This window comes from Papaver somniferum, chromosome 6, assembly GCF_003573695.1.
Source record: "Papaver somniferum cultivar HN1 chromosome 6, ASM357369v1, whole genome shotgun sequence".
In the NCBI taxonomy this organism is placed as follows: Eukaryota; Viridiplantae; Streptophyta; class Magnoliopsida; order Ranunculales; family Papaveraceae; genus Papaver; species Papaver somniferum.
Window position 1 is genome coordinate 176589233 of NC_039363.1, and position 10472 is coordinate 176599704.

Below are 10472 nucleotides of genomic sequence, written 5' to 3' on the forward strand. Positions count from 1 at the left end.
GTACAAGGACTCGGATGGATTCGAACCATCATCCTCTTTAAACCTTACAGGTTTGTGCGCTCTTACCATTTTGAGCTTACGAGTCCATTAGTACGAAATTTGCGGATAGTATGAAAATTTGGCTGATAAACGTGCTACTACAAAATCCATCCAAAACAACATCTAAATCTGAGAGATGCAACTATGTAAGCCCATAAAATTGAGCTGATCGTCTGATATTTAGCTACAGCAAGATCCATCCAAGAATTCCATTGGTTTAAATTCAGGGAAAGGTCAAGTGACTCACGTCTCAGTTTGCCTCAATATTTGTTTATTACCTACCTGCCTGCCCGAGTATTTCTGGCTTCCTTCGACAGCTCCTGCCAACAGTAATCAGACCAAGCCTCAGAGCCACAGAACTCGTATGGATGGGGACCATCATCCACTGCAAACCCAAACCTTAGAGGTTGAGCGCTCTTACCATTTGAGCTTACGAGTCCATTAGTTCAATATTTAGCTGATAGCACTAAAAAAATTTTATTGAGATGGAAGCTACTGCAAAATCTATCCAAGAAAATTTTGTTAGAGATCCACTGTAGTTGCTTCGAAGGTATTCGAAGGTATTTCTGTCAAAGCTTTGGAAATGGCCAGATCATAAAAACACATAAGCAGAACCTTTCTAATATGAACCTTAAATAATATTTAACTTCAAAGCAAAAAAAAAAAAGAAACATCTGTAAATAATCCAGTTAATTACCATAAGCACATCATAAAATTTAACCTCGTTTCGAAATCATCTACACACAAGCCTACCAGCCAAACTCCAGATCTCTTGATACATGAATTGCCAACAAAATAAGAACACTCCACAGGTCTTAAAAGAGTCGACTACAGAAGAAGTTCTGCACTCAAACTTCAAGCAGTTATATGAAACAGTTTTGCAAACCATCTTCTAGTATAGCATTATACATTTGTGTAACATCGATGACTTTTGATACCAATAATCTGTGCAACATCGATAACTTTTGATACCATTACAACCTTTACCAGTTCCAAACCTGCTCTCAAAAGATAATATGCCACAACAAATGAAAAACCAAAATATTTGAAGCTAACAGAATAACTGAACCCACCCAGCTTAAGCAACAAACGCTTTGAACACTTTTGAGCTTTGACAATGAATCAACCAAAAGTACATATAGATTTCACAATATTCAATTACCAACGGGGCTTCAATTCTTCACTTGTTTCAGGATGACTAGCGAACTTCTATTTTTCACAATAAAATAACTCAACAATATATAACTTATGACCTAGACAAATGTTCTTTTCTCAATGGAACTAATGTTAGGAATTTTTTGAGCACAAAACTTGACCTTTAAAAGATAAGAATATGTTCTTATCGAAGATGCATACGCATACTAGAACATCAAACAGAAACAAACAACTAATATTGAACATTAAACAAATTAGAGCAAGAAACGGACACGCTGCGAGAGAAATTTGTGAGAACAATAATATTGCAGTTAAAATTGGTATGGTACACTTTAGTATATAATGGTATTAAAGTGTGTGTTTTGTACTTAACTAATTTCAATTCAAACGATTTTGAGGATTGAAAAATAACAATAACTGAGCTCCTGAACATCACAATTTCAAAACATGTTGGCAGCTAAGAAAACCGCGTTAACTGCCTTCCTAGAGTGTGATCTAATAGCACGATATCTTAATTTACCAAGTAAGAGTCAAATTAAGTTCGGTTATTATGTTATATGTACCTTGAGCTGAAACTGCAGCGTTGCTGTGAATTTCCTTGTGATTCATCATCGGTGGGATTGGATAATCGTTATTGTTGATAGAGCAGACACGTTGAGACAATTTAAGAATCGTAGCAAGAGAGTGACGGCACAGACACACAACAAGGGAGAACCCGGGCAAAAAAGACCCCGTGCGAACTCCCCTGCTAAACCACAAATCAATTTTTTTATTAGGGTTTGGTTGACCTGCCAAGCAAGCGCACCTTTCATGGCAAAGGTCGGGATGACAAAGAAGATACGATACACGATACTCTGTACATAGAGATGTTGCATCGATCTCTTTCACATCTAATCTTTTAAATCCTCACCAAATCTATCATCAATCAACAAATCAGCAATCCTCTGGATCGTTTTCTTTACATCATGAATGAACAATTACTGATCCACACCAGACCGATTCACCTCTGCTTTCTCATCTGAAACCAAGATCCAACTTCCATCATCAAAATCACCTGCAAAACCAAAAAAGAAGAAGAAGAAAACAACGATCCAAAATCGTTTCCTAAGAAATATAAACCGAAGAAACACTAAGAAATTGAACGGAAAAACGATTTGGAAAATTGGATCTGAGAAGAGAGAACTTAATGGAATCTTTAAAAACTTGTATCAAAATTTCGATCTTCGAGAACCTAAGAAAGAGATGAAGATCTGAGAAACCAATTTAAGAAGATGAAAAGGAAACAGGCAGAGAGGAGGAAGATAAAATGAAAGCCGAATGTCTAACATTAAAAATGAAAACCCGAACTTATTGAAAACCTAAAACGGATAAACGGATGTGATTAAAATGTGTAGTTGGGAATTAAAGGACGAGATCAAAGCAACGAATTTTGTGTTGGTTTCTTGCTTTTTATTGTCGGTTGAGTATTCTTTGTTTCGAACGCCACGTGTATTTGTGTCAATAATGGACCACTTGTGTTATATGACCGCTAGTTTTTCTACCTGGATATCACTACGGCAATTGGGATTAAAGTCTTGTCTTTATTTATTATTATTTTTTTTTACTGGGTCAATAAATAGAATAAAAAAGTGAAACTGTACAGGGACTAGGCTATATTAGCGCTAAGCCAAAAGGCCACACGCTAAAGATAACCTAAAAACGATAGTAAACCTCTCCAGGCCATTCAACAGATTGAATAAAACCTGGCCTACCCTCATAAAACTCATAATGTTCCTCAGCCAACAAACAAGCTTGTTTGGCCGAGACATCAGCTGAAAAATTAGCCTCTCTGTAGCTATGAACATAACTAATATTGTTGTAAAAAGTCTTCGCTATTCTCCACCTCTGCATCAGTTGCCATGGTAATTCATCTTTTCGAAGAGCAAAGAGGCAACTCATCGAATCCGACCTAACACAAAGGTTCTTCACATTCCATCTTTGAGCAACGACAGCACCATAGATAACCGCACAAACTTCAGCGTAGAAGTTGGTCTGCCAACCCAGACCAACGCACAGAACTCCCAAAACTACCGAGTTGGAATCACGGAAGACTACACCAGAGCCAGCTTGCCCCGGGTTGCCAAGAGAGGCACCATCACAACAGATCATAAGTTCACCAGGATTCAGTGGCGTCCAAGTAACTTCAATTGGATCAGAGTGGTCGCAAGATCTATGCTTCACTCTAAAGAAATTCACAATACGCAAATCATCCAAAGTATTATGCATATGGCCCTTCATTCTAATAGAGTTATCACGAATTACCTGAAGAACCCTTCCTTTAAATTCCAGCCAACGAACCCGCAAGTTCTCGAAATAAGCTTTGTTACGCAACTTCCACAATTCTGTAACTATTGCAAGATTTGCAACAAGCCACAGGTCTTTTATCATTCTACTCCGCCCCTTTGCCACCTTGTAAGAGGCCACGTTCGGCCTTAGCTTAAAAATAGCAGCTGCCCAATTCCAAATCCTCTTAGCAATTTTGCAATGCCAAGTAATATGGCTAACATCTTCGCAATCTTCCCTGCATAATTGACACATAGAAGGCGTCTCCCTGCCTGTCTTCTTCATAACATTATCATCAGTAGCATAACATTGCCTATGAAATAACTTCCAGTACTGAACACTCAAAGTAGGATGCACAACACTTCTAGAGAAAAGAGCTGCATCTGGCGAAACTTCTATAGGCCCACGGATGGCAGCCTTAGCCGACTTGACAGAGAAAACACCCTTACTGTCCAAGTCCCAAATTTTATAGTCATCTCCACCACCAATAAGAGGCAAATTATCAACATCAATATTGCAGCGTAACATCAAATCTTTAGTCTTTGGAGGAATAACCCAAGAGACATCAACAATAATATCACTAACTTTGGCCTTAAAATCATTAGGGCCCTTAGTAGTGATGCCAAGACGTTGCGCAATTAAAAAATCAGCACACCAATTATCAAAAAATAAGGAAGTATTAGCACCATTACCTATAATTGAGCGTGTATGCCTTTGCACAAAGTTATGCACCAATCTGATTCCTGGAAAAACCGAAGAACCCAACTTATAATCAATCAAGGTGCCACTAACCTTGAAACATTTTGCCTTCAAAAATCTGGCCCAAGTCTTATTAGAGTCTCGAATCGAAACCCACAACTTCATAAGCATGGCCTTATTAACATCATTCAATTTCTTTAGACCAAGCCCACCTTCACGCCTACAACGGCATAAGTCATCATAAAGAACCGTGAAATGTTTGCGCTTCTCAGCATCCCCAGACCACAAAAAATTGCGAATGGCCCTCTCCACCGTCTTGATGGCCGTGCATGGCCATTTATACACAGCCATTGAATGAAGCAAATAACTAGAGATTACTGATTTGATCAAAACTAAACGGGCTTGGAAAGACAAAAGCTTACCCTTCCAACCTGCCAGCTTATCCATAATCTTCTCCATTACTTGACGAACATGAATATGACGCACAATACCAGGTTTTAATTGGATTCCCAAATATTTATACGGGAAAAGCGCCCTCTCCATGCCCATAAAGTTTGCAATAGCAACAGCACGAGAATGTTTATCTCCACCATAATAGAATTTGCTTTTGGCATAGCTAACATACTGCCCGGAAGCACGTTGATACATGCCAAGCATCTCCTTCAAATTCTGCAGACTATGAAGATTTCCTTTACAGAAAATAATAATATCATCCGCAAAGAGTAAATGGGTTGGAGCCACACCTTTCTTACTCACCATGTGGTGCATACTTCTGGCAGCAAACAACTTTGAGAGATTGCGGCTCAAAACATCTTCAATAAGAACAAAAATCAAAGGTGAAAGAGGATCACCTTGACGAAGGCCTCTTGTGATACTGAAAAAACCTTCAGGGCTACCATTAATCATAATAGAAATAAGGGCAGAGTTAAGAATACTAAGCATCCACGAACACCATGCATCAGAAAAACCATATTGACGAAAAACTTCAACAACAAACTCCCAACTAACCGTGTCAAAAGCTTGGGATATATCCAATTTAAGGCCAACATTACCATGTTTTCGTTCAACACTAATCTCATTGATCATTTCAGATGCCAATGCTATGTTCTCATGAATGTTTCTTCCTTTCATAAACGCCACTTGCTCTTCAGAAATCAACTTGTTCAACACCGTGCCAAGTCTGGTCGCCATAATCTTTGTAATGATTTTGAAGAAGAATTTGCTTAAACCAATTGGCCTATAGTTTTTAATAGCATCAGACTTGTTATTTTTTGGGATTAGAACAATAAAACTAGAGTTAATGCCATTAGGAATTTTCTTCATCGCCCAACAGTTTGCAGTAGCATTAAAAAGATCTCTAGAAATAATGTTCCAACAGATTCGAAAGAAAGAACCTGTAAATCCATCAGGGCCAGGTGCAGAGTCCGCTCCCAGATCAAAAACAGCTTCTTTAACTTCATCCAAGGACGGGATAGCATCCATAAAAGTACTCTCAGCAGCTGGATGCTCTCGTGCTCATAATCAAACAAGCTCGGATCAATATGAACAGCTCCACCGTTGAACTTTGCACGATAGTGATCAACAATGTAATCTTTTATTTCATCCTGCAAAAACAAAGTAGAGTTAGTAGAAATATTCAGTTCGGAAATTGTATTTTGGCTCCTCCTCATTCGAATGGCATTGTGAAAAAAACGAGTGTTTTGATCACCATCTTCCAACCAACTAGTTCTCGATTTGTGCTTGATCATAATGGCCATCTCAGAACGCACATCATCAACAGCCTTCCTGGCGTCAGCAACCTTCAAAAATTGTAGCTCACAACTAACATTATGATCCAAAATATCATTCTCTTTATCAAGATTCAATTCCGCTTGTTTTAAGCGAAACTGAACATCCCCAAACACCGTTCTATTCCAAATCTTCAAAGCATCCTTCAATCTCTTCAACTTTGACGTAAAAACAAAAGGAGGAGCACCATCCAACCTAACACCCAATTATCTTTAACGAAATCCAAAAAAGATGGATGAGAAAGCCACATCTTCTGTATTCTAAAAGGAGCTCTCTTTGGCCTTGGACAATCAAAAGCAAAACCCAAAAGAGGAGAATGGTCAGAGCAGATCCTCGGCATAGCTTTGCATCTCCAGTTAGCAAACTTATCATGCCAAGCACCATTAATAACAGCCCCATCGTGTTTAGAAACAATTCTATGAATTCCACTCCGACAATTAGACCAAGTATACTTCTTCCCAATAGCATCTGCCTCAACCAAACCATTGTCAGAGATCCAGCTTCGAAACTCATTCATATAAATTTCTTTGATCGGCCTTCCACCCTTTTTCTCATCTAAACGCAAAATACAATTGAAATCACCCAACACCAACCACGGAATGGAAATATATCCTAGTCCAAGTTGCCGCCAAAGAGATCTCCTTGCCACCGCATCAGAAGAAGCATGTACAACCGTGATAAAATTACCAGAAAAATCTAAAGTGATAGCCTGCTTAAAAGAAGATAAAACAATCGGCCTTGCTAGAGTATTCCTCCAAAAGACCCAAATGTTACCTCTTTGACCATGCACCTCATTAGTGATAACATCTTCACAAAAATCAATCAAATTTAGCTTCCTAATAAAACGTGTAGTGCAACGAACCTGTGGCTCCGAAATACAAATAACATCAGGATTGTGCAAGCGATAAAGCTCACTCAACTTGGCCCTTGCACCCTCTTTAGCCAAGCCTTGAGCATTCCAATAAAAGACACGCATTAAATAACTCTAGTTTTTGAAGGGCTTGCCGAACCCTGTCTAGAAGATCTTCCACCGCGTGTTTGAACTTGACTAACAGCTGCCACATCAACTGACTTCTTCTTAGGAGCTTTTGATTTTTTCTTCTTGTCAGCCAACTCCTTCTTTTCATGATCAGCTAATTCCTTATCAGCAAGGACTTCCAAATTCTTTGCCTCCCCATCAACAATTTTGGAAGTGTTAGTTGCAACCATATCCATCTCATCTGCAATCTCGTCATCATCCTCAATAACTTCCTTATCAATTTCCTCGGTCCCAGTTTCAAACCTATTAGAAAGCGTTAAGTTCTCTAAAGATTTAGCTGGTGTAGATCTTCTTGAAGTCTTAGTGGCCTCACTAAAACTAGCCTCCTCATGAGCATCCATAGTAGTTGGACTATTAACTGGAGAATGATGCAAATTTAAAACCTGCTTCCTCAAATTCTCTAGCCTTGTTCGAGCAATATCTTGTTGAATTTTAGCAGCTGCAGCATCAGCCTCACGTTGCCTAGCTGCCTCTTTCATGGCCTCATAATTCCTATAAGCTTCCATTTCCTGCATCTCCAAAGTGGTATCATCTTCCTTTGATAAATTATCATGCACAATCTCCGCAAGTACCGCACCAGCACTACGCAAAACCGATTCCACAGCGTCATTGCGGACAGATTCCGCATCTTCCTTACGTATCCCATGTGAAGCTTCACCACCAGCGTTTGCATCATCTCCGCATTGTTTAGATAGGCCACCATCTTCCATGAGCTGCACGGACTGTACATCACCCTCATTGTGAGCTTCAGCTATCGAAGAATCAGCAGAATGCGGCACGGACAATGCAACATCATCGTTATGCATCTCCGATTCTTTACCATCTTCTTCTAATGGACCACCAGAACTATCACTATGCTCGGGAAAGATTGTACGCTTACCAGTAGCCATCTAAAGAATTGAATGCTTCTTCTTCAAAGTTATTGGATCATCACCAGGCTTAGATTGGTCTTTTTTCAGGATTGGAGCATCAGACGGCAAATTCTTCTTACCCTTAGGAATTATTTCTTTTTTCCAGAAATTCTTAAGCTCATCCATATCAGCTTCTATTGCTTTTTTAATCTCAGGATCAGTTTCTACATCAGCCTTGTCTTTCAAATCATCAAACTTCTTTGTTCTACAATCAGATTTTTTATGACCAATAGATTTGCAATAATCGCAAAAGCTAGGCCTGTTTAAAATTTCATAATCTTGAACAAAAATTTCGTCACTCTCTTCACCATCAATCAAAATCCTTCCCAAAGGTTGAGAAAAATCTATGTCAATCAAAGCTGCAGCAAAGTAACCATATTCGTGGCGCAAAGTACGCGGATCAACCGAAACCGGCTTACCAAGCCCTCTTGCCATCCTAAAAATCGTCTCCTCATCCCAAAACTCCATTGGCAAAGCCGTGAAACGAACCCAAACTGCAGCTCTAGTAATCTTATCTTTCCCAGGATCAAACATAGGCGTCCGTGGATGAATTTTAAGCTGTTGAATTCCTATTGCAGACTTAATCTCCCACGGACCATCGTAGCTTACACGTTTTCGATCATCTTCATTGTCTAGCTTAATAACAAAGTATCCCTTCTTCCATGGAATAAATTGAAACGAACCAGATAGCTTCCATTGATTCAATAATTCTCTTTTCACATCTTCAAATTTTAGGGTTTTGAAAAAAACCAAACGACCAACCAAACTAAATCTCCACACAGCCTTAATCCTTGCATGATTCTCGCGCGGGATCTTAATCAAAACATCATTATTTGTTGTAGAACGAATTGGAGGATGAGATAGTGTTTCAGCATCAATTCTTGATAAAACATGAGTTCTTCTCCTTAATATAGCCGCATAAGATCCGCCTTGATTTCCATCTTCATGCGATTTCCTAAACGAACCATGATTTCCATCTTCAATCCTAGACGCGTTATGATTGCCGGTCTCCATCTGATTCCTTAACGCGTTAGGGTTTTGTTGTTCGTGCTGCCTCCCAAACTCGGATGAATTAGGGTTCATAGAATTAGGGTTTGCGGGGTGATTCCTAGGGATATAGATACTTTTTGTTCCTGATTGATTCCATATCCTTTTTGATTGATTATCATAACGATTGCTAAAAACTGGCGGATTATTGTCTTGATTTTGCGCCATTAGAGCGCAAAATCAAAAGAAACTTAAAAAACGCAAAGAGAAAAGAGGGGGAGAAAAAACCGGAGCTACACCACGTGAAACCCTAGAGTTTTCGCTTTTCAAAAAATGAACTTGTCTTTATTTAGTAGAAGGTTATTATTGGGGCGTCACACTCCAATAAAGGGGCTTCACTTGGATTCTTAATGTCCAAAAAAGTGGTTATGGGATATCCTAACACATATACAAAATGTCTAGATTACCCTTTAATTAAAAGTGATTTTACGTCCAAGTTTGGATTAATTCCAACCGTAGAATTTTATTTGCATGTAATTTTACGTCCAAGTTTGGATTAGTTCCAACCGTAGAAGCTCATTTTACGTCCAGGTTTCTTTTAATTCCACCCGTAGAATCCGATTTTACGTCCAGTTTTCTTTTAATTCCAACGTAGAAGTGATTTTACGTCCAGGTTTGGATTAATTCCAACCGTGTTTGAATTAGTTCCAACCGCAGAAGCTCATTTTACATCCAGGTTCCTTTTAATTCCAACCGTAGAATCTGATTTTATGTCCAGTTTTCTTTTAATTCCAACCGTAGAAGTGATTTTACGTTCAGGTTTGGAATATTTCCAATCGTAGAAGTGATTTTACGTCTGGATTTGGATTATTTCCAACCGTAGAAGTTTATTTTACGGCCAGTTTTTCTTCCCACAAAAACTTTGTCCCAGAATTCACCAAGTATAGAACAAAATTCATTAATTTAATTTTTATCTAATTAAATTAAATTAAAATTAACTAAATAAGTGTTGTTTAGTCATTACAAAATTATTTGAGATAAGAGATTTTTGATATTACTTACGGGTAATCCGTTTTTGTCCTATTAGGTGACGCCCCTCTAATGGAATGTGACGCCCCAATAACAACCTTAATTTATTAAGCTTATTACATTATAGGGGCTCTGAGTAGGGCTTTACATGGATAGGGGTTCTAAGTAGGGCTTTACAGGGTAGGTTTCGGCTCGGTTTCTGGCGAAACCAAAACCGAAACTACTACTGTCGGTTTATAATTTTCAAACCAAAATCATGTCATTAAACAAATGTTTCGGTTTCAGTTTTATCCATCTGGTTCCGAATAACCGATTATTCTGTAAGTTTTAGGCAAATCGTGTCCAAAGTAATCGAAAACGTTCCTCGGTCCTTGTAGCGAGGAAGAATGAGCTCATGTGCGAGGAACAATGAGCTCGGACTTGGAAATCACCACTGCTCGGACTCATACTCGGAACCTATTTATTATATATTTATCGTGCACATGAGTGATAATTATACCTAG

The 10472-nt window shown here is 38.7% G+C and overlaps 1 long non-coding RNA gene across 1 annotated transcript; it reads right to left on the reverse strand.

Annotated features, from left to right (window-relative positions):
* Positions 1 to 698: 698 nt before the first annotated feature.
* Positions 699 to 2524, reverse strand: LOC113290216. The gene is made up of 2 exons (XR_003331502.1): positions 1758 to 2524; positions 699 to 1037 (listed from the first exon to the last, which is right to left on the reverse strand). It is a non-coding gene; the product is annotated as an uncharacterized LOC113290216 (long non-coding RNA).
* Positions 2525 to 10472: the final 7948 nt, after the last annotated feature.